Genomic DNA, 25,376 nt, shown 5'->3' with positions numbered 1-25,376 from the left:
TTTAAACATTTTTTTACTGTAGTTGTAGCATGCATACGTTTGTCAGTAAGTTGGAGATGGCCTGCCGATTAATGCATCCCAAGGGTCATTGCCAACCAGGCATTTCCTGTCAGATGAAAATATGAAAATCGATGGCTGATGATAGACTTCCTAAAGCTAAATGCTGTGGTGCTGGAAGACTTCCTCCTTGGATTGAGCTCCATTTCAAGGTCAGAGACTGCTGTACGCTAATTGATTTCCCCCATCCCTGAGCTATGGAGAAAGACAATCCCAGCAATGATATCTGCTTTCTAACTGCTTTCCACCATGACTTTCAGAGCTTCCACAGTCATATCGGCTGCCAGTGTCTGTACTAAATTAGTTGTTTCCAAGAACTGGATGCTTATACTTTTGCAGGTTTTACCATTTCATGTGCATTGCCATCAACTGTCTACCACAGCAGTTGTCTTCAGCAGAGAACTTACATTTCAAGTTGTGGCATAGGCCAACTATGTTTGAATAAGATCATAAATCATTACTCACATTTTCATCATTAGCTACTTGGTCAGTTATTTAGTCCTAAATTGGGAAATGGGATTAGTTGGTCATTTCAGATCAAATCAATACCCAGAGAGCAGGTCAGCTGTCTAACCAGGAAGCAAAATGAAAATGATAGTAGTATATTGATATTAACTGTCAATACTTTATGTATAAAGGTGCATGAGAACAGGTTATTTCATTTGAAATGCCTATTAATTGCCCAATATTGTGTAGGTCCCCCTTTTGCCACTAAACGTCTGAAGGTATGCTCTGGTATCTGGCAGCAAGACATTAGCAGCAGATCCTCCAAGTCCTGTAAGTTGTGAGGTGGGGCCTCCATGGATCTGACTTATTTGTCCAGCAAATCCCACAGATGCTCGATTGGATTGAGATCTGTGGAATTTGGAGGCAAAGTCAACACCTTGGACTCGTTGTTGTGTTCCTCAACCATTCCTGAACAATGTTTGCTTTGTGGCAGGATGCATTATTCTGCTGAAAGATGCCACTGCCATCAGGGAATACTGTTTCCAGGAACATTTGCCCCTAAATGAGCCCCGAATGTTTTCTCAAAAGCTCAGAATCTGTTAGGTTAAAATAACTTTGGGTTGTCATTTTCGTGGCGCGTAGTCTACTCACCCTCGCAGTCACGGTAATTTTTGTATTTTTTAATTCACAACGTCGCAATTTCTTACTTTTTAAAATGTTATTCACAACTTATGAAACTATGGGCTATCTGTTGATATGATAATAGACAACGTTAAATGTCAAACTGTAGGTAAGTGTAAACTGTTCTGGTGCTTTAGTCAGACCTAGCTTGCTAGCTAACCGTTACAAAGTTGGCTAGGTTTGAGCCATGATGTGGCTCACTCCCCCACAGAATAACAATATGAATCCATTAAATGTTTATGTTACATAAAGCTATATTTTATATTTTGCGCTCAAATTCATGCCCCCAAAAAGTAGGCATGGGTCAATGTGTGATTTTGGTGGTATGGGCTGTTCCACTATGGAAAGCCATATGTGCTAAAACCTGTAATTTAGCGTTCGCATTAAAAAGATCCATTTGGCCGTCTTGAGATGACAGAAATTGCCGTCTAAACACGTCTGTTTCGAAACTTTTAAGACGTTTAACATTGGGTGCTGCCACTTCATTCGTTTCTGAGGGTAAACCAGAATCTCTCATTGCAAGAGAGAAAACAATTTCCCAATCAACCTATCTTGTTTTAAGAAATAATATTTATTGGCAGTGACATTATTAACAACTGTATTTTGTAAGCTACTGGTTACATATTGAGAATTTTTTTGCTTGTATACAATATCATATTTACATTGAAATAACTATTTAAATTTAAGATTGTTATGGATTAACTTGCACAAATTGATGATTTTAACGTAGGCCTACGTACATTTAGTCATTTAGCAGACGCTCTTATTCAGAGCGACTTACGTACAGCCCAACACAGACACTACGCTAAAAAGGGGGTGGGTATGTTGGTCCCAATGTCAAAAAGGGGTGGGTATGTTGACGCCAACCAACTTAACACAAAGATGACCGGTTTTGGCACAAATTACTTTCCAAAATCCACAGACTTGTCCCTTAGTACATGCACACACTGACACACACATTATAAATATGTATGTAATAAATATTTTGTACTACTCTTCTCAGGCCTAAATTTCTTTGTGTGCTCCTAAATCTTATCATTTAGGAGCACATGTACTCCTTGGGAAAAAAGTTAGCGTAGAGCCCTGACCACTGCAGACCGGGAACACCCCACAAGAGCTGCAGTTTTGGAGATGTCTAGCCATGACAATTTGGCCCTTTTCAAAGTCGCTCAAATCCTTACGCTTGCCCATTTCTCTTCTAAAATCAACTTTGAGTACAAAATGTTCTCTTTCTTGCCTGATGTATCCCACCCACTGAAAGGTGCCATTATAATGAGGTAATCAGTATTATTTACTTCACCTGTCAGTGGTCACAATGTTATGGCTGATCGGTGTATACTACAGTAGGACATAGCCTCCTGGCAGAGGTAGAAAGGGGCCTAAAATCTTTAAGTACTTGATGGAGTTTACGTTGCAATGTATTCTAACAAGCTTCCAAGGGCCTTTAGAAGTAATACAGACCCACAATTTCACAAATCCCAAACCATGCTTTTTGTTGCCAAAAAGCTTTATTTCAGTCTTATCAGACAGTTAACACTGAACTTATTCACTCAAGTAATCTAATCAAGGCAAGCCGAAGGCAAGCACACCCAAAAAGTCAATTTAGGTGTGTTTAGAGGGTGTCTGTTTTTTTATCAATGAAGTAAAGGGCTATAAAAAAGTACCTCAACCTACGTAGCCTATCGTTCATGTCAATCATGGCGTGTCATTTTATTTTGATGAAGTGGGGGATGAGGGAGCTGTCATAGTACGCGGTTTAAAGGGAACGTTCTTTCTGGAAGAAGTCACTTGGCCGTGAACATTGCGTTTTGCCGTGGTGGATCGATATGATCCATGTTCTACCTCTCGGGCTGCTTAAGAATAGGGTGCACGCGCAATTATCTTGACTTCTTGAATTAGTTGGATTGCGTGAACTAGAATTGGCCTTTATGGAACCGGTTTAGCCCAGACTGACTTGTTAGGTTAATTCAAGTCAGGTTTGGGATTTTAAATCTAGCTTTTTTGAGCGGCCTTTATGGAATAGGCCTTGGGTACGCCGTTGAGTTTTAATGCTAAACAGGCAGTAGTTACACTCATGTTGCATAATACCATCAATATGAGGCACTTGAATGAACAAAACATTTACTGGAGGGGGTGGAGGTGTAGTGTTTCTCAAAAAAGCAGTTTATTCCAAAGTACCACAGTGAGATGGGATATTTGTCCGGACTTTGCTAGTCAATCAATGTAAAAGTTATTTAAAAGAAGAATTTGGGGCACTGCTGCCAAATCCTATTTGTAGGACACGTACATGTTATGTTACATGTTTCATTAATCTTTCACCAAATAACTTGCTTTCTAAGTTCTGCTTTGAACTTTGATTAGGTTCACATGTCAATTTTAGTAAATGACCATCCCCTCTTTTATTGTACCTTGCACACACCATAATTTTTGTGTCTACAGTTGGAACTACAGTTTACGTATTACAATAGTATTCATTTTTTTTATTACTAATTTATGTTGGATTTGAATGAAATCACTTATGATACTGGACAGAGGTCTCAGTTATCGAATATGCTTGAACAAAAATGCTTTCCACTTTAATATCACAGTAAAGCATGTCAAATATTCCCAAATCTGCTATCTATAGCTGTATAGATATCCAAGGGAGCCTTTTCATTTATTCTGCATTACAGGAGCCTGAGACGTTTATTTACATGCTAATCAGTGCATTGTTTTGATGTCTGATTAAATGACATGCAAAAAGGAGCTGACATTTACCAGAGGAAGACTATGAACTTTTTAGGTATGCACTGACAAGGTCTGAGTGTAGATCATCTTTTACAACCCCTTCCAGAGGCCTGACTATAGCTCATCCCCCTCAGGGGCCAACATCAAAGCTCTGGTTACTTTAATGGTCTATAAAGGCCTCCATTCTGTATGTGTGATCCTGCAGCAGCCATTCTCATCAGTATTTTAGGTGATATTCTCCATTGACAATGTCAGCAAGCCTCCATCTGCAGACCTAATTGGATGTCACGGTCAGAATGTATATTGTGTACTTGGATGTCAAGGGGAATGGCTTACTCTGTGTATTCAGTAACTTCATTTTACAACCTAGGGACTTCTACTACATTTTGCTTCAGTTACCTATCAAGTGACTGAGCAAATACAACACAGTTTCCAAAAAGGCTTTACTCCCTTTGCGTCGAAGAAAGTTGGAGATATGATGGCAGGTCACAGTGGTGTGGATTACAGATGTTTTGGGTCATATTATGACATTTCTTATGAAACACAGTCATTCAGAACCATACAGTACCTGGACATTTATTTTGGATATAATTACATGAATTCACTTTATTGCTGTTGAAAGTACATCCACTTTGCTATTTATTAAAGAAAGTCCATTACCTAATTATGTGCCATCTGATGGCTTCCTCAGCTGAACCAGAGGTAACCCCATAAATCCCCAAACAGAGGCTTGATTGCCCATGTAACTCACAGACAGAAAAGCCTCTTCTTTCTATTTTGCTTTAGGAAGTGTTGTCAGAATCAGTTTGAAAGATATGCAGTGTCTGCTGCAAATAAAACACATCTTCTTAAAATATCTGACTGCATAAACCATGTGGTCAACACTTAATATACAACACTGAAATATCCTTGTTTGTTTTATAAGATATAGCTTTCAGTTTTGATATACTGTGACCAAGACAACTTTAGGAATATGAAACATTTTTTATCACAATATTGCCAGATAGAGACAAATGGCTCAGGTGTGAAATGCCACAGTAAGCAATCTGCTTCAGAAGCTCACTCTGCCTGACCCTCCTCAGGGACTTGGCTATCATGGCTCTTGAAGGTGTGGTCCTGTCACAAAGAGAGATGGCTGCATGGTATTTTTGCACCGTTTCATTCAGCAGCCATTTGTTATATTGGACTTAAGCCAACAGCACAGTGTATGATGTCAGTTTCATTATGCTTCAAAATGTCCGCACCCGAGTCCCAACCTCACCCAATGTACCACACTTAACTTGTGTTAGTCCACGAGATATTGTTGGCAATTATCAAACTCCATGCATGAAATAGACACATCTACTACACTGTACTGTAGCCTAGCCTCAACTGATGCCCACAGAAAATGTAATCTGGCAAATCCAAAATATTAATACATTTGCCTTTGCTGTATCAAAAACATTCAGATACATAAACATGGCAATCTGTGTAAAAAAGATTGTTGCAAGTCTCAAGGAATTTAGGAAAATATCTTTCTTTACTTCAGTCTTTAGCCAAGTCTCCACTTCCTTTTGACAATAGCTTTCTGTTCACTGTGGGTTTCTTTTCACGATTAGTTGATTTAGGATTTGTAGGGACTGCCTTGCATATTATGCTAACTACAAAAACAGTTACAAGTAACCCAACCATTTAAACAATGTAATGGTATTCAAAGAAAAGCCTATCCCAGTACTATCTTGAATGGTTCTCAAGTCTCATCTAGAGGTCAAGTCAGAAATAAATGAATAAGAATCACAGACTCGTGTCCATCTCTGGTATGCAGTGCCATTGGGAGTAACAGTATGAGTGAAAATAGGTAGACATTAAAACCACCAGAGGAATCAATTGGTTTAGCATCACTAGGTTTGGTACACTTGGTTTAGTATACTTGGTGGAACCTGTCTAGATGTTTCAGTGATGCGACACATTTTGACATACCATTTTACTGGTCTCTTTCTATGTAATGGCCTATAAACGGTCAGTGTTTCCCCTTGTTTGTCACTGTAGAGTTGCTGCATAGAGCAGATGAGTGAGGACAAACCGTCAAGGTTAATTGTGTGTGGATGTGTGACATCCAGAAGTACTTTTGGGAATTTTCCCACTGTGTGAATTACAGTTGGGAATTTTCCCACTGTGGTTGATAATATTTCTCATTATTCATAGTACAGGTTGCTTCAATGCCCACTGCACCTGTGGAGAAACCTGATTTATAAAATTATAATCTGGAACGTTACCGGTAATGATCTAAGTAAGCACAAGTCCACTCTTTTAGGGTATAGGTTTGATTTTGCCTTTGTTTACTATTGTAATTCGTCATACTTGTTCAGAGCATCTTTTCTGAAAATAACATTCTGAAAAGATGTTAGTTTAAGCTTCAAGTATCACTTAATATAATGGAATATGAAAGGCCAGACTAGTCTACTTAAAGTTACTTAATTATTTATTGGGAAATCTGATTTGCCTTAATCAATTTCTGTCATTTAGTTAATATGCAAGATCAGCTCCAATTATATGGTTAGACTGATGAGAGAATTTCACTGCATGATTAGGATTCATTACAATGCTGTACATACACAAATTAAAGGTGCTCTTCCTTTCTTTTCAGAATCAGAAAGGGTTTTAATCGCCATGAAAGGAATTTGCTTTGGCAGGAAGGTGCATACATTAAACATATAGGAATCTTAAAAATTTAAATATGAGATCTAACTATACTAAAGGTACATAGACTAGCAATACTTAGAATTAAAATAAAATATATAGTTGCCATAATTTACAATATAAAAATACAAGTGGTACAAAAGATACAAATGGTGTATTGTAGTGCAAATTGCAATGTGGTTAAAGACATTAAAGTCGGTGTGAACCCTTGGCCTTGTTGAAGAAGTCAACAGCGGATGGGAAGAAACTGTTTTTGTGGTGTGTTGTATTGGTCCTGATGGACCGTAGCCTTCTGCCGGAGGGGAGTGACCTGAAACGGAGTGTGTCCAGGGTGGGAGGAGTCGGCCACAGTCTTCCTTGCTCGCCTCAGGGTCCTCAAGGTGTGCAGATCCTCGAGGGTAGGCAGATTGCAGCCGATCACCTTCTCAGCAGCGTGGATGATACGCTGCAATCTGCTCTTGTCCTTGGCAGTGGCAGCAGCGTACCAGATGGTGATGGAGGAGGTGAGGATGGACTCAATGATGGCTGTGTAGAAGTGCACCATCATTGTCTTTGGCAGGTTGAATTTCTTCAGCTGCCGTAGGAAGTACGTCCTCTGTTGTGCTTTCTTGGTGAGGGAGCTGATGTTTAGTTCCCACTTGAGGTCCTCTGAGAGGATAGTGCCCAGGAAGCGGAAGGACTTCACAGTGTTGACTGGGAAGTCACACAGGGTGATGGGGGTGAGTGGTGCTGTAGTCTTCCTGAAGTCCACAACCATCTCTACTGTCTTGAGAGCATTGAGCTCCAAGTTGTTCTGGCTGCACCAGGTTGTCAGCTTCCCACCTATAATCAGACTCGTCTCCAGAGATGAGCCCAATGAGGGTGGTGTCGTCCACAAACTTCAGGAGTTTGACGGATGGATGACTGGAGGTGAAGTTGTTGGTGTACAGGGAAAAGAGCAGAGGAGAACGTTCAGGCACGTTCAGCTGGGAGAGCTTGTCCTGAAGCAGGGCGGGGATGATGGTATTGAAGGCAGAGCTGAAGTCCACAAACAGGATCCTGGCATAGGATGCTGGGGAGTCCAGGTGCTGTAGGGTGAAGTGGAGAGCCATGTTAAATGCGTCGTCCACAGATCTGTTGGCTCTGTAGGCAAACTGCAGAGGGTCTATGATGGATTTAAGGTGTGCCAGCACCAAGCGCTCGAAAGACTTCATTACTACAGAGGTCAGGGCGACGGGTCTGTAGACATTATGTCCTGTTGGCCTTGGCTTTTTGGCACAGGATGATGGTGAAGGACTTGAGACAGGTTGGCACATGGCATGTCTCCAGGGAGGTGTTAAAGATGTAGGTGAATACTGGAGACAGCTGGTCTGCACAGTGCTTGAGGGTGGCAGGGGAGACGGCGTCCGGCCCAGCTGCTTTGCGTGGGTTCTGCCTCTTGAAAAGTCTGTTAACTTCACTCACCTGAATGGAGAGAGTCGTCACTGTGTTGATAGGGGGAGGGGGGAGGGATAGTTCAGGACAGTCCAATTGTCTTTCAAATCAACAGTAAAACTCATTCAGGTCGTTGGCCAGGCAAGAGTCGTTAGTGGAGTGGGGGGCTCTGGGCTTGAATTTGGTAATCTGCCTTAGCCCTCTCCAGACAGAAGCAGTCGTTTGCAGAAAATTGGTGTTTTAGTCTCTGAGTACAGTCGTTTAGCCTCCCTCACCGCCTTGCTAAACCTGTTCTTTGACTCTTTGAATCTGTCCTTGTCCCCACTCCTAAACGCGGCCTCTTTGTCCAACCTCAGCCTTCTGAGTTTAGCTGTAAACCAGGGTTTGTCGTTGTTGTAGTTCACCCTGGTGCGAATTGGTATACAGCAGTCCTCACAGAAGCTGATGTATGATGTCACAGCCTCTGTGTGAGTTCATCCAGACTATTGGTAGCAGTCATGAACATATCCCAGTCAGTGCAGTCCAAGCGTGCCTGCAGATCCTCCATAGCCTCACTGGTACACTGTTCCGATGTCCTCACAGCAGGCTTACAGCGCTTTAGCTTCTGCCTGTATGCAGGAATCAGGTGGACCATGGCGTGGTCTGAGTGACCCAGCTGCTCGGGGGACCGCATTGTATGCTTTACTGATTGTAGAGTAGCAGTGATCCAAAGTATTCCCGTCTCTGGTTGGGCATTTGATGAATTGTCTGTATTTGGGGGAGTTCTTGGGTGAGATTGCCTTTGTTAAAGTCGCCAAGCAAAATAACCAAGGAATCCGGATTTGCATGCTCCACACTCAATATCTGGCTGGCGAGCACACGTTGAGCCTCGTTGACACTAGCCTGCGAAGGCATGTACACGCTGACCAGAATGAATGACGCAAACTCGCATGGCGAGTAGAAAGGTTTACAGTTAATAAAAAATGATTCCAGATCAGGAGAACATTGCTGCAGAATCACTGTCACATCTTCACCCCCAGTCACTGTTGGTGTAAAAACAAATACCACCGCCTTTCGTTTTGCCAGAAAGAAGAGTCACGATCCGCTCTCAGCAGTTGAAAACCTGCTAGCTGTAGCGCAGATTCCGGGATCAGTTCTCTCGGCCATGTCTCCGTAAAGCACAAAACAGAAGATGAATGAAAGTCTCTGTTTTTCCACACCAGTAGCTGAAGTTCGTCCAGTTTGTTGCTCAGCGAATGCACGTTGGAGAGAAATAAATATCCCCGGTAACGCTGTACGTGCCCCACTTCGCTGCTAGGACAAAGCCGAGGGTGACTTTGACTATAATGCCCACTAATTCTGCCGCTGGAAGCAGAAAAGTGGGAAATAAATCCACAGGAGTTGTAGTCCTGATGATTAAAAGTACTTCTCTTGTTAGAGAACCCCGGAAATCTTGGCATAACACTGAATTAACAGACAAAACGAGACAAAACAAAGCACGCCTATCGACCGAGGCTGCCATCATCGACACCATCTTAGTTCTTGGATTCATCTTTTGGGAAATTATTTCAAGAGGCCCCATCGTAAAAATATACTGAGTGAATAAGGTTGCTTATGGGAAGTATATTATTGATTTACACAGTGCTTAATTTGAGCCGGAACACGCCGGAACATGTTCCGGCACCTCCGACGTTGGATCCGGAACCTTTTTTATTGGATCCGGCACCTCCTGTGTCACAAAGAAAATGTTTTCGCCTAAATGAAAAAAATAAATTACTGTGTAGTGTTCAATGTTGTTATCTGTCTTGTTAGTCTTTATTCCCCATTGAAGTTCCACAAAAATCTTGTGTTTGCATTTTTGATGCAAGCTATTAGCCTCGTTTCGTTTGGATAATTGCAGGGGCAGAGTGGGGAGAAGTTTTATACATTGATCTAGCCTCTTAATTTTGCTCTCAAAGTGCACTAGATTGATGCGTTTAACTTTCAAATTTGAGAAATTTTCCTGCGGGGGAGCATGCCCCCGGACCCCCCTAGAGCATTGGTTCCCAAAGTGGGGGTTGTGAGATGATTTCCAGAAATCAAGGAACATTTTGACAATTAGACAATTATCAACAATTAGAAATAGCATATTTTAGCCAAAATGTTAACAAGTTAAAAATTGTAGTTCAATTAATGCATGCAAATAAAAAAGCCATCAGCCTTTTGATTTTCCATTCACTGTAAGTACGGCAAACCATCTGACATCCGACAAGGAGGACGTATTAGTTGAACTGTCAAGCGACCGAATGTTAAAGGCAGCGTTCTCAGCCAAGACACTGGCTGAGTTTTGGATTTCAGTGGAGAGGGAATACCTTGGCCGCGGGAACTAGGGGGTCTGAGAGTGCCACAGCACCCCGACAGCACGAGAATTAAAAATAATATGACTTGAAAATCCACCACCGCGGCACAGCCCGCAGTAGCGGACTGGCCATCGTGAGCACCGGGAGAAGAATAACGATGGAAAACCAGGCTAAGAAACGTAAGGGTGGGGCTGAAAAATTGAGACAAAAATACATCACCTTCAGTAGACAACGTTTTACCAATTGAAAAAGGCTATGTTTATTTTACACAAAGCTCAAAAACGATTTTGCGTTCAAATAAAGGCCCAAACATTTGTCTCGCTCGCATTGACTATCGAACTCCCGAACTAGCATCACATCAGACACAAAATGTGCATGTATTTTAGCATGCGGCGGTCGCGAGTCACTGGCACCATTATTTTAGGGGTCGTGGGTTGAAATGTTTGGGAACCCCTGCCCTAGAGGGTTGCGGATTCGCCGCATCTTTCTCACCTTACCCCTGACCTGTTTGCATGCCTGCCTGCGCAGTGCAATTTTGGGGGAGTTCCGTTACCTCCAACCCCATTTTGAGTCGCCGGATCCACCCCCCCTTTACAAAGTTTCTTTAGCTTCTAGATACATTTTCTATTCCCAACCAGGATATGTGGCTCAGCTTTATATCTCATTCGACAGGGAATTTTGTTCATGATAACTGGTTAATGAATACACCGGTATTACATTTGAAAAGTATATGCTGTACAGTCTACCATCTATTATTATAAGGAGTATTGACTCCATATGCAAATTCTGTATGGCAAAACAATTGTGTACATCTTGTGTAGTAGTCATACTGTATAGTAAGTTGTCATGTATCCATTACTACATCCCCAGTCATCATTTTTTGTACCCCACTCATAGGGTTTATATATCCTGTATTTGTGCATCAAAAAGACAATTGTCTGATTGTTTCAATAACAATGTATATTTAGTTGTTGTTAGTGAAGTCAAGGTCCTCTTTGCATGCATCATAAGTCAAGCATCATACCCTATGTCTATGGAAAGGCCAAATAGTTTTTTGGCCATATATTTGCAAGGAAAACCTATCCCAGTATATATATAGTGTCACTGCAGCTTTTCCATTGGGGTAACAATTCCCATAGGACATATGTGTACATTTTATTTGACTTGTTGAGGCAGGAAGGGCAAACAATGGGCCTTATCACCAAATATTCTTAAGAACAAATTTGTTCTTTAACCCCACTTACGCAGTTTTCACGAAGATTCTGGCATTCACCGCAAGATAAGTAGCTATACCGTTTTTGTCCGTTCTAATTTAAAATTTCTCTCCTTTTATAATTTTGCAACTAATAATTTTCATTTTTTACACGTTTGTTTGTTTTAAAACACACTACACTTATACTTCTGCTCATTTGTAAAGCACTTGTGTATGAATTGTGCTGGGCCTTAAATAAACTTGCCTTGCTTTGCCTTCAATTCACATCAATTACAGTTAGGTCCATAAATATTTGGACATTGACACAATTTTCATCATTTTGGCTCTGTATACCACCACAATGGATTTGAAATGAAACAATCAAGATGTGCTTTAAGTGCAGACTTTCAGCTTTAATTTCAGGGTATTTACATCCAAATCAGGTGAACGGTGTAGGAATTACAACACATTTTATATGTGCCCCCCCCCTTTTTAAGGGACCAAAAATAATTGGACAAACTAACATAATCATAAATCTAATTGTCACTTTTAATACTTGGTTGCAAATCCTTTGCAGTCAATGACAGCCTGAAGTCTGGAACCCATAGACATCACCAGACGCTGGGTTTCGTCCCTGGTGATGCTCTGCCAGGCCTCTACTGCAACTGTCTTCAGTTCCTGCTTGTTCTTGGGGCATTTTCCCTTCAGTTTTGTCTTTAGCAAGTGAAATGCATGCTCAATTGGATTTAGGTCAGGTGATTGACTTGGCCATTGCAGAACATTCCACTTCTTTGCCTTAAAAAACTCTTTGGTTGCTTTCGCAGTATGCTTCGGGTCATTGTCCATCTGCACTGTGAAGCGCCGTCCTATGAGTTCTGAAGCATTTGGCTGAATCTGAAAAGATAATATTGCCAGAAACACTTCAGAATTCATCCTACTGCTTTTGTCAGCAGTCACATCATTGATAAATACAAGGGAACCAGTTCCATTGGCAGCCATACATGCCCACGCCATAACACTACCTCCACCATGCTTCACTGATGAGGTGGTATGCTTTGGATCATGAGCAGTTCCTTCCCTTCTCCATACTCTTCTCTTCCCATCATTTTGGTACAAGTTGATCTTGGTCTCATCTGTCCATAGGATGTTGTTCCAGAACTGTACAGGCTCTTTTAGATGTTTTTTGGCAAACTCTAATCTTGTCTTCCTGTTTTTGAGACTCACCAATGGTTTACATCTTGTGGTGAACCCTCTGTATTTACTCTGGTGAAGTCTTCTCTTAATTTTTGACTTTGACACAGATACGTGTGGAGTTGAAGTGGGGAGTTGATGGAATCAACTCCCCACTTCCATCAGAGACACTGACTGTCTCTCCACCTTCAAGAAAAGGCTCAAGACGCACTTGTTCCGGGAGTACAACGGTACTTAGGAATGGTTCGCTTGACCCGATGATAGTTTCCTCAAGGATCACAATGACTCTTGCTTAGAGACTTGTTGCTCTTGTGGTTAGTGGTAACTGACTTAAATTTTTGTACTCGCTGTGATATATTGTTTTATTGTTGCTTGCTTTTTTTCCACAGGTACACTTGCACTTATAGCAGTTCATGTTGTTTAATTGTAACTTGTTTAACTACATGCTCTTATGGTTCTTCCCTTTGGCACTTATTTTGGTTGTTCACAATGTGTGCTTCATGTTTTGGCTACTCGCAATGTTTTGTGGCTATCTCGTTATGATCAGTGACCTATGCACTTTGTAAAGCTCTCTCTTGGAAGTCGCTTTGGATAAAAGCGTCTGCTAAATGAATAAATGTAGATACGCCTACCTCCTGGAGAGTGTTCTTGATCTGGCCAACTGTTGTGAAGGGGTTTTTCTTCACCAGGGAAAGAATTGTTCTGTCATCCACCACAGTTGTTTTCCGTGGTCTTCCGGGTCTTTTGGTGTTGCTAAGCTCACCAGTGCGTTCTTTCTTTTTAAGAATGTACCAAACAGTTGATTTGGCCACACCTAATGTTTTTGCTATCTCTCTGATAGGTTTGTTTTGATTTTTCAGCCTAACGATGGCTTGCTTCACTGATGGTGACAGCTCTTTGGACTTCATATTGAGAGTTGACAGCAACAGATTCCAAACACAAATACCATACTTGAAATGAACTCTAGACCTTTTATCTGCTCCTTGTCAATGAAATAACGAACTCCCATGAGGGAATAACACACCAATAACCACAGCCAATTGTCCAATTACTTTTGGTCCCTTAAAAAGGGGGGGGCCACATATCAAATGTGTTGTAATTCCTACACCGTTCACCTGATTTGGATGTAAATACCCTGAAATTAAAACTGAAAGTCTGCACTTAAAGCACATCTTGATTGTTTCATTTCAAATCCATTGTGGTGGTATACAGAGCCAAAATGATGAAAATTGTGTCAATGTCCAAATATTTATGGACCTGACTGTATGTTGACGAGAAACCTTGCCATCCAATAATAAGTGACTTATCACAGTATTCATAGGCCCAAAGTAGGCCTATTTCGCACACTAGGACTACACCACACAAGGGCGTATTTATTGCTGCTGCAAAACTTTGCAGATCGTGCCCTGAGGAGGGAACACATCTTCCGTGACCATACCGATTTATTTGCAGAGTGACGAGTAGGCTACCTGTTGGGACGCTTTAGCTACCAAGAGCAGTCCTCATGGACATTTGTAACAGTCATATGTCTTCTATGTTTTGAAACGTTTTTTTTTTTTGCCTCAGATTTCAGATCAAACCATTTATTTTTCACTTCATCAGTTTTGCGCCCTTATCCAGATACAGCGTTCACTGCATGCGTAATTGCATTCCATGCATCGGTTTTATTTACTGCTTTGTATCCACCGCTGACGCTACTAAATATGATGTGTCGTTTGTCCCTAACTTCTTGCAGCAGTACCTCCACTTCAGAATTAAAGTTTTTCCTTTTTTTAGTCGAGGCCTCCGCCGTCTTTACCACGTCTTTTCGACATTTCTCTGAGTGTGCACACGGCCCTGCCATCTCATGTCCTTTTATGGGAATTAACAGGGCGTTTACCTATGCCAAATAGGAGTAGCGGGGTACGAGCTTTAAATTTACGACATATTCGGATTCATCATTCTAAGATCAAACCTGCGAACAAGTCTGCTGGAACACATCATGAATCACACAGACTGTTCTTAGGAACTTTCTTAAGAACAAATTTAAGAAATAACAGTAAGATATTGGTGAATGAGGCCCATTGCCCTTAAGAGGTTCTCCTTAACTTGCTCATGACATTGTTCTCTTGTGAGAAAAGTGGAAGCACAGCTGTATGTACAAATCAAATCAAATTTATTTGTATAGCCCTTTTTACACGCAAGCATGTCACAGAGGGCTTCACATACGCCCATAGAACTGCCCCTCAACCAACCTAAACCCTCAAGGAAGACAAGGAAAACAGAAAAACTCTCAACAGGAGAAAAAATGGAAGAAACCTTGGGAGGAGCAATTCAGAGAGGGATCCCCTCCTCCAGAGACGGTTCGTGAGAGAGAGTAGCAGAACACAGGCTAAACATAGTCATACAGTGTCGATGGGTTTTGAAACACCAAAATCCATTGTTCAACTTTATAGATGTAGGACAGGACCGCGAGACTCGCGACCAGGTCCAGCGTTGGCCGACCGACGACCAGGCAGGTGCTGACAACTCAAACCCCCCACACCACAAGGGATGTGTGTGGGGGGGGACAGAGAGGAGAGCAGGGATTAGAGAATGCCAGGAGCAGCTAACAGTTAGTCATAATAGAATGAGATCCCCACCGGTCAAATGTGGACTGGTGCAGCAATTTAACAGAGCAAAAGAGGGGTATTTGATGCAGCCCCACACACCAAGACAGCGACAGCCCCCCTCGGTTGGAACATGAAATCTGTCCCAGGGGAAGAGAACTCTAAAATAAGTTATACTTATAGAATAAGGATGGAAACAACCCGTCCCCCGTTGCCTCCAACTAGTAACATACTTACCTTTTAAGAGTCGTAGAATTGACTAAACAATAACGTTTTTAACCTAATTTTAAATGTCAAAACAGTATCAGACTCCTTAATTGAGACAGGTAATTTGTTCCAGAGAAGAGGTGCTCTATATGAGAACGCCCTACCTCCAGCTGTTTTTTTCTTAATTTTGGGAACCACCAGATAGCCGGCATCTTGAGATCTAAGTATCCTTGCGGGTCAATAGGGTGCAAGGAGACCGGAGAGGTACAGTGGTGCCAATCCATGCAGAGATTTGTAGGTTAGTAGTAGAACTTTGAAGTCAGCTCTGGCTTGGATAGGGAGCCAGTGTAGAGAGACAAGAGTAGATGTTATGTGATCAAACTTTCTTGTTCTGGTCAATAGTCTAGCAGCAGCATTTTGCACCCGCTGTAAATTTTTTAGGTGGGTAATTGGGAGGCCAGAAACAACACATTGCAATAGTCCAATCGGGACGTAACAAATGCATGTATTCGTTTTTCAGCATCATCCTTTGAGAGAAACTTTTCGTATTTTGGCAATATTACGTAGATGGAAAAATGCAGGTCTGGTAATTTGCTTAATATGGTACTCAAATGAAAGGTCTGGGTCCATTTTAATATTTTTTTTACCAGCTGGCTTTGAGAGACTTTGACGCCGTCTAGGTCTAAGGTAAGATTGGAAAAATTATTTCTATATTTTTTAGGACCGAAAATTTGAACCTCTGTTTTATCCGAATTTAGAAGAAGGAAATGTGCAGTCATCCAAGCTCTCAACCTAGAAACACATTTTTCCATAGCATGTGGAAATTCTCCAGACTTTATAGACATATATAGCTGAGTATCATCTGCATGACAGTGAAAATGTACCCCAGAGATGTACAGTATGTGAGGTTCTTCATGGAGTTTGTTTACGATAGCTGTGGTAACAGTAACTGTGTCACTCAGGTTTATTGTCAGACATACAGCATAGCAACATGTCTGATGTTCATCCTTGATTGGTGTTGTTGCATTATGGTTCACTTATTCAATCTTTTTGGCTGCCCAGAGTAGGCCAGTAAAATAATTACATTACACTCGAGGACTGCTTTAAAAAGCTATAATTTGGCTTCCTTGTGGGGTTGACACCAATGGGCAGAATTCTTCTTACATTACATAAATGTTACTTCTTGTTGGGGGTATTTTGTGCATATGTGCTGCAATTACCTGTCCTTTAAATTATAATCAGTGTTTGACTTTGGTACACAACCTGAAGTGAAATATTGTATTTTGCAGAAAGGCAACCTTAAATATCTCGAGTGGTATTAGACACAGTATGAAAAAGTTTGACCAGCACCACTTCTTTCTGCATCCTCTTAGTAAAACTATGAGCAATCAATGCTTGTTTGTTACTCTGACCAAATTTGATTTGTACAGTATGAGTAAAATAGGCATTACATTGCTAACTTGAAATGAAAGAATCTTTGTATAGAACTATGCAGACAATAGGATTTTATTTTTTATACACTTTCTCGTCACGTCCGGACGTGAAAAGTTTCTCATCTGGACGCGTTACAGTTTCCAGTGTGTGGATAGCATTACCTATAGCTTCATTGCCTTCATTCAAGACACTTAATTTACATGTCTGCTGCTGTTTTATTATTGACTTGTAGCCTATTTATATAAATGTGTGGCAGCCTGCAGAAACCCGTCGGATGTCGCGGCCGCTCATTGTTGGCTATAAGCCATGAAAGATCGAAAATCGTTTTCTGTCAAAATTTAGATTTTTGATGATTTGTGTAGTTAACACCCTAAACTTCATTCTAATGTACAAAAAGTATACGATTACTTATGAAAAACAGTTAATTTCAACGGTTTTTTGACATGTTAGCTAGCAAGATTTTCAAGCCATGTAAAATCGAATTATGAAACAAGTGCAATCTTTGAATGCAGTTTTCCCCCTTATCACTTTTTGACACAGGTCAACTTTATCACAACTGTGTTACATCATTTTAAAGATATCTGAGTGATTTAAACAGATTTGTATTCAGGAGAGCTTGTAATTTCCAAATATGTATAATACATATTTGCATAATACATTTTTCACCATGTGATGGGTTACCGCAGGCCACCACACAAATGTTATAGGCCTAACACTAGGCGATAATATAGGCCCTGGTAAAGAATAGCAAAGACTATCGTTTCACTTAAATGTACGGTACATTTAGGCCTAACTGTTTTGGTAAACAGGACTTGTTAAACATGCTGGCATTTATTTTAGTTGTAGGCTATAGTCTATCACCCAACTTCACTACACTGGTAACATAACAACCAACCCCGGTTTACCCCGATACAAACTATATCCGATCAATTCTCAAAATGTTAACATTTTTAAATAATAAATCCTGATTGATGATTGTGTTGACTGTCAAGCCAACATATTTATCAGTTGTTTCTAAACAGTGTGTTTAAGAGCGAGATTGACGAGCTAGCATAGCCTACACTCAAGCAGAAGAGACACTGAAACCCATAGGCTACATCACAAACCAACTGAGAAATTTGCGAAGATTGACGACACAGTTAATCATCAAAATTGAGAAGTAGCCTTGGCCTACATGAAGTTGTATAACCCACATCACGTAAAGACTACAGCAAAAAAATACAAATGTTGCCACGCTTCGCAGCCGGTGTGTCCCAGGCGTAAGAGGACTCAATATCATCCGGCTAGCTCTCGACGTTAGGCAGGAATTTTACAAAACTGTTTGGTTTTATAGCGTGTTAAGCCTAGATATTTAAATATAAAAGTCAGAGTCTGTAATATGTAGGGATGCGTATTGATAAGATTTTAACGATTCCTACTCCTTATCGATTTGAATCCTTATCGATTCTCTTATCGATGTTCCCCTCTACAGCCATAGGTCTGTGCGTCCTGCATCCCCACACACACACACTCGTTCTAAATGAATTTCTCAAACTGGCTTTGACTGGCTCTGAAATGAGCTAATACCTACCACCTCTAGGCCTTTTCAGGCCTCTGTTTTCAAAACAAAATCTAGTCGGAGATAGAAACTTTCAGTTTCCTTGTGTTCAAGCTTCTATTACTCAACACCAGTAGGACTTACAGGGGTCCTAACAACAGGGGAAATAACTTCAGTGTCACTTTTCAAAAGAGACCATTTACATTTTTTCTGACTTTTAAAATGCTTCAGAAATCACATACACAAGCACATACATCTCTCTCTAGTTTAAAACATTTAGCCAGCCTTCATATGTGGCCATTCCTTTCCCCGTTGCACAAGCATGTCCCAAAACTTCAGCCCCTAGTCTACAATATCAATAATTTATTCAATTAGCATATAGTAAGTAAGTAAGTAAGACTTTATTTATATAGCACATTTCATACAAGAATTGTAGCTCAAGGTGCTTTACATAAAAGGTGCTTCCTCTAAAGTGAGGTAAGAGGGAGGATTGAGCATACTAATTCTTTAATCGTAGGACTGTGCTCTTACCACTAAGCCATAGTCAACCTCGTTGAAATCGGAATAATGCTATCAGAACATAAAAAAAATCGTAATGACTGTAAAATAGTAAAGACTAGTTTGTAATACAACAACAATTATAATAAAATGTTTGACATGTAAACAATTGACACACAACCTTTATTTATCAAATTGACAATGATGATTGTAATTGTGAGACTAACGTCTCAAGGACTTCGATGACTTCAATCTCTCGATACAGTCGCCATACCATGAACTGACCAGCCGATATCCCTATGGGGAGAATGTATCAAATGCTTCGAAAATGCTAGACTTTTTTAACACAATTGTTTCAAATAGCTTGTTGCTTTGGAGAGCTTTGTTTCCCCCATCACTAGGTTACATTCCCAGAGGTCCAAACTATCTATACAATTATTATTACAAGTATTTTGTCAAACCATGTATTACATCCATAAATAGTCATGAACTCTTGTTGCATCATTCTGACTTTGCTGACTGAAGAGACCAGTCACTGGCGTACAATTGGTCATAACTTTGGTATGCTTCTGAATATTTACGATATCCTGGTGTCAAAATGGCCACTGCCCTCTGACCTTTCGATAGACACCTCATTTGACACAATAGGAGCTTCCATGCCCTGTCCATCGCCTTCTAAAGCCAACCAGGTGGCTCCCAAAATCTGTGCGTCCTGCCCCCCCCCCCCCCCCCCGCCCCCCACCTGCTTTTTCTGCGTTAATACCATGAATCAGATACAGCACTCTAATGTGTTTATGCTTCAGTTGCTGTGTTTCAGCAATACTAATGGGGGACTTAGCTATGAGATATGATAGTTATAAGTACCACCTTTCATTTGAGACAACAATTATGAAAAGTAATACCTTTTTATCCTAAGTATTTGACCTTGGTTACCAAGGGTCCTTTTGGTGTCTGCACGGGGCCCTTTTAGAGAACTCCTGGATGTAAAACATGTGTAAAATATGAACATAATGTGCTATTATATTAGACTTTTGACTTGGATTAGGTAAGGCTTCATGCTATGGTCCCATCTTGTCTACCAGCTAATACCTCGGTTCAGTTTGCAAAACAAAATCTAGGCGGAAATAAAAACTGTCTCTCTAAAGTCCGTAGATGAAGTGATGACAATTTTTCAATAACGGACGACTCGCATTGACAGGGGAATATCTGATCTGTTTCCACATATGAATGAGGCCTGAAACCGATCAGAGAATATCGGAATCCATGTTCTTTTTTCCTGCTTACACTTGCATGGATAATTTCCAATCTATGCTACATGGGAGGAAATCATTTGAATTGTGCTTGCTCTAATAGCGACTGCAGCATGCATACATACAAGCCCAGGTGTCTGCATGCAAGTTCAAATTGAGGTAGGCTAAGAAAACATTACGAAACAAAAATAAGTTTCTAAATAGTGGGCACACCGATCATCTTATTTAGACTCAAACCAGTGGCGGCTGGTCAATAGAGGGAACCGCCCTCCCTGGTGACGTGTTTTAGATTTTAGTTTTTCATGTAATATATTTTCTAAACAATAACTACTCATTTTAAGCATGACTGTGTTAAAAATACACAATAACGTGTTGTGTATATACATACTAAAATTCTGTTTTGGGATAAATTTACTTCATGCTCGACATCTGGGGCGCTAGAAAAATCGGCCATCGAAACGCCTACCAACCTGCTGGCGATAGGTGAATTGCTGACCGTTGCTAACAAGAAACACATATTTTGCCAATCAGCGTCCTAAAAAATGATGCCTAAAGGGCGCTGAAATAATCGCCCCAAGCAAAGAGTTAGAGTATAGAAGTGATTTTGCAACTGTAGGGCCTACTTTACATTATTGAAAATGAATGACTCCGGACCGGACTTCAGCCGTTTTCAATTTCTGTCAGATATTGAAGGACTGAAATTCTTTGTGTCTATTCCAATATGTAATGATGGTATTCAATGACACAGAAAGAGTGGTCTGGAGTCGCAGAGGTCCGATAATATAAGCTTTAATGCAGCAGTTGGAAATCAACAAGTACAGAGCTCTGGGGTTGTCTACGTTTCCCTACCCACAACAGAGTTTGGGTTGGTTCACGAAGTCCAACTGGCTATCTGTCCCTGCCCCAGCATATATTATACAGTGCAGTAAAACAAAAAGATGAAAAGAGGGTTGAGCTTTCTCGTGCATCAGGGAGTTGTTCTTGCTGGCGCGTCCCACCTGTTCGTGTGCCGTCTCCACCCGGTTCCAAGGTTGTTTCTGAAAATGAAGAGATAGAGACACAAAATACAGCCTTTTTCCCACACTCTGTGGTCGAGACTCGTCTGGATTGTTCCTCTTTCTCCGCCCGCACCCATGACTCCCCCCGACCTGTGTGAGAGACAATGTTTAAGCCTGAGCACACTTCTAAGTTCATAAGACATAACTTTAATAAGCACAATGCATGACTTTAATAAGCACAATACATTCTTTAATATCCTCTCCAAAATCCTTTTGAGAGGAGAACTTTAGTGGATAAAATAAAAATAAAAGATTTTGGCCCAGATCAACCTGACATCAAAATTACACAACAGGCGAGCGAAAAGGGAAGAGCTAAATCATACACGAGAGGTTTCTCCCACGATTGGTAAGCTACAACAGAAAGGCCTGGCGAGCGGGATGCAGTCATGTCAATGCCTTATTTTGCTTCCCGTGCTTGCTTTTTATAACATTCGGAACAGCATTGACTGTTACAGGAGTTAAGGACATTAAACATGTATCTGAGAAAACAAAACAAGTGCACAAAGGCACACATGGAGAATACTATCAAGCTAGCCATGCTAGGCAGAGACAATATCACTATGCAACTGGACGAAGGTCACCGGATTGGGGTGAGGAAACACAACAAAGTGGATAAGAACAGGCACGTTCTATCAAAGATAAATGATTGTGTTAAGTTAATCTATAAATCCTTAATATTTAGTTTTACAGTAATAGTTGTGTTGTGTTTCCTAATAATACCAGGGAGAGTGGCTCAAGTGCCCAGATGTCCGTGGTTTTCAATATTTCTGATCTGAGTGTAATGATATTTATAGTACACAAATGTGGACATTTGCCTATAGCTGTGTGCATTAATTAAATAATTACTATTTCACTGAGAACTTGTATCATGCAGTTTGTGTTCAATTGTATTAGGATGGTTACTGAATTGACTGAATATTTCACAGCCCCACCTAGAATAATTTCACCCACCGCCTCTGACTCAAACATAATACCAACATGAGTCCAATGTATTACATGACATGAAGCTCAAACTAATGCAAAGAAAATTACCTTGCGCACTGCCGTGTGCTTGCATTAACTATTAATGTCCCTGCCAAAGCTGACATCAAACTTATGTCCCTGAACTGTACTATAGTTGGTTAAGCAAGGGAAGTTTGTATAGTGCATTGTGTTGCACACACAGAAAACTTGGAAGAAAATAAAAGGGATATGAGTAGGGGCCTGTGCCCCAGTACAGCTTTGTCTAACAATGCCCTGCATGCAACAATACAGTTAGACCACGATTCAAGATATACCTCGTTTTTTTTAACCACAATTTTAGGTTTGGTTCTGATGGTTTGTCACATCAGTGTTGATGCGAGCGAAGCCATTCGGTACGTTGTGGCAACGCTGCCGAATATTGAAGGATTCTTATTATATGTGTCTATTCCAATATGTAATGATGGTATCCAATGACACAAATCTGTGTTCTAGAAAGAGTGGTCTGGAGTCGCAGAGGTCCGATAATATCAGCTTTAATGCAGCAGTTGGAAATCAACAAGTACAGAGCTCTGCGGTTGTCTACGTTTCCCTACCCGCAACAGAGTTTGGGCTGGTTCACAAAGTCCAACTGGCTATATGTCCCTCCCCAGCATATATTTATACAGTGCAATTGAAACACACAAGTATTAAAAAAGGGTTGAGCTTGTTCTCTCGTGCATCAGGGAGTTGTTCTTGCCTACGCGTCCCACCTGCTGGGGTGCCGTCTCCACCCGGTTTCAAGGTTGTTTCTGAAAATGAAGAGATAGAAACACAAAGAACAGCCTGCTTCCCACACCCAGTGTGAGACCCAATGTTTAAGCCTGAGCACACTTAAGTTCATAACTTTAATAAGCACAATGCATAACTTTAGCTGGAGGAAGAACAATCTTTGCTGAGTTTTGTTGGTGGCCATGATGTTGTGGCTCTCCCCACGGGGTTCGGGAAAAGTTTGATTTTCCAGCTAGCTCGGTTAGTGGTGAAAGAGTTGGCTAAGGCGAACGCTAGCGATTGGTTATGGCAGATCCAGAGTGTCTCTGGGCAGATCCAATAGTTTTAAACTTCAACAGAGTACCCGCCTTCAAGGAAGTTAACGCTTGTCAATGGAGCGATCCCAGACTCTCTGTACAAATGAAATGTATGAGAGTCTGGTTAGGACCAGGGTAATTTCAAATATACTACTGCTAAAATATATTGTGCATGTTGATTTAATATTTACTCGCAGGGAGGCGTTTCCTCATCTCAACGCTTAGACTAGTGTTGCCAATTCAGCAACTTTGTTGCTAGATTTGGTGACTTTTCACCTTTCCTAATCTAGTGACTAGCGACAAATATGGTGACTTTCTGTGAACCGTAATTTACAAGCGCGTATTGAACCATGGATGTTGTACCGAACAGGTCAATATTAGATTGAGAATTGTGGCATCCTTGTAGGAACGCAAGCATATATATTAGTGCTGTCAAACGATTAAAATATTTAATCTCATTAATGTCATAGTTAACTCGCGATTAATCGCACATTTTTATCTATTCTAAATGTCCCTTGAATTATTTTTGTCCCATAATTTTTTCTCATTGTAATGCTCATCATTATCATATCAACATGGAAAAGGGGATCGGATTGCTTATTGTAAATGTTTTTTTTATTGAAAACATTGCAATCGCCTGGCTTTTTATGAGGGGGCGGAGAATTCGCATCAGCTGTGTGCTTGGCCATCAAGTGGTATTTCAGACTGGACGTGCTGCAAAGATAGCTCAGTTCACAACGACAAAACACACAGATCACTTTGGTCTTGTCAAGGGAACCATTTGGCAACTTTTTAAAAGTAAACTTTCCATTCAGAATCTTATTGGCATACATTTCGGCGTCTCATTTACATTTAGCAGACGCTCTTATCCAGAGCGACTTACAGTAAGTACAGGGGCATTCTCCCCGAGGCAAGTAGGTTGAAGTGCCTTGACCAAGGACACAACATCATTTGGCCAGGCCCGAATTGAACCAACAACCTTCTGATTAATAGCCCGACTCCCTAACCGCTCAGCCATCTGACCCCCTCGTGCTCGCCATCCACTCAAAACGTAATAGTAGCCTACTACTCTTTAGCTGGCTCGCAAGCCCAAACAAGTGTGTGCTGCGTGCCTGTTGTTTTGTTTCTGGTCTAGCTAGATCCGGTGTGGTATTGTAGTTTTTCTAACGTCAGTAGTTGTTGCAACAGCATGTGGAAAAAAACTACAAAGTTTGCTAGGACAAAAAGAATGTTAATCTCGCAATAAAAAAATTGACTGTTAAAATGGGTTTGCGTTTACGCCGTTAATAACACGTTTAACTGACAGCACTAATTAATAAGACAGAATATGTTGAACAGATGATAATGTACTAGTTGATTAACATAAGCACATAGAAAATAACATTTCTTCCACAGTAACCAGTAAAGCTATTCTTTCTCCTGACGCTGCTTTTCTCTGGGCTTTCAGCATTCAAATTTCCATTGCTCTTATTTTCCTGAATCCTATACAAATCTGTGATGTTGGGGAGGCCTCTTTATGTTGAAGGAGCAACCAGGAGTCTCCAGGGCTAGTTTAGTATAAAGACAACAATGAGGTTGGCTGGTCTTGCTAATGACTCGACAGCTTGCTGGGAGAGAGCACACACCCAGAGGCGTCCACACACTGGCTGCTAAGTCGATTTGGTTGACTGCTGCAGTGTTGCCACAGCAGTAGTCTCCGCCTCAACCAGAGCCTTTAAAAACCCAGGGTTGATGGCACTTCAGAACGTTTTTTGAATGTACTATTGCCAAGAATTTGGTCAAATGTATACTATGCAAGTAGTATTGTATAACCATTTCTTAATTTAATCAGGGGCATAAATAATAAAAACATATCTCAGGTGTGGGGGGAAAAGGTCACCAGATGTGTTTTTATGAGGCTGCTCATCTCTGTTCACATACCATGACCGGACATGAACAAAAGACAGAATGAGAGTAATTAGCCAATTGCATGACAGTGCTGATTAAAACAGATGCTCCCCATGGCTAGCACCCTGTTAGTTTGAGTAAGCCTGGAGTAGCCCACACAGGAAGTGGGCTGAAACAATGGACAT

At 40.9% G+C, this 25,376-nt stretch overlaps 1 protein-coding gene across 9 annotated transcripts in view; it reads left to right on the top strand.

Annotated features, from left to right (window-relative positions):
- nrg1 (neuregulin 1) overlaps positions 1-25,376 on the top strand; it is a 217,288-nt gene that overhangs the window by 163,502 nt on the left and 28,410 nt on the right. The window lies entirely within an intron of this gene.

Source organism: Osmerus eperlanus, chromosome 18, assembly GCF_963692335.1.
Source record: "Osmerus eperlanus chromosome 18, fOsmEpe2.1, whole genome shotgun sequence".
In the NCBI taxonomy this organism is placed as follows: Eukaryota; Metazoa; Chordata; class Actinopteri; order Osmeriformes; family Osmeridae; genus Osmerus; species Osmerus eperlanus.
This window is presented reverse-complemented; position numbering and strand designations above follow the sequence as displayed.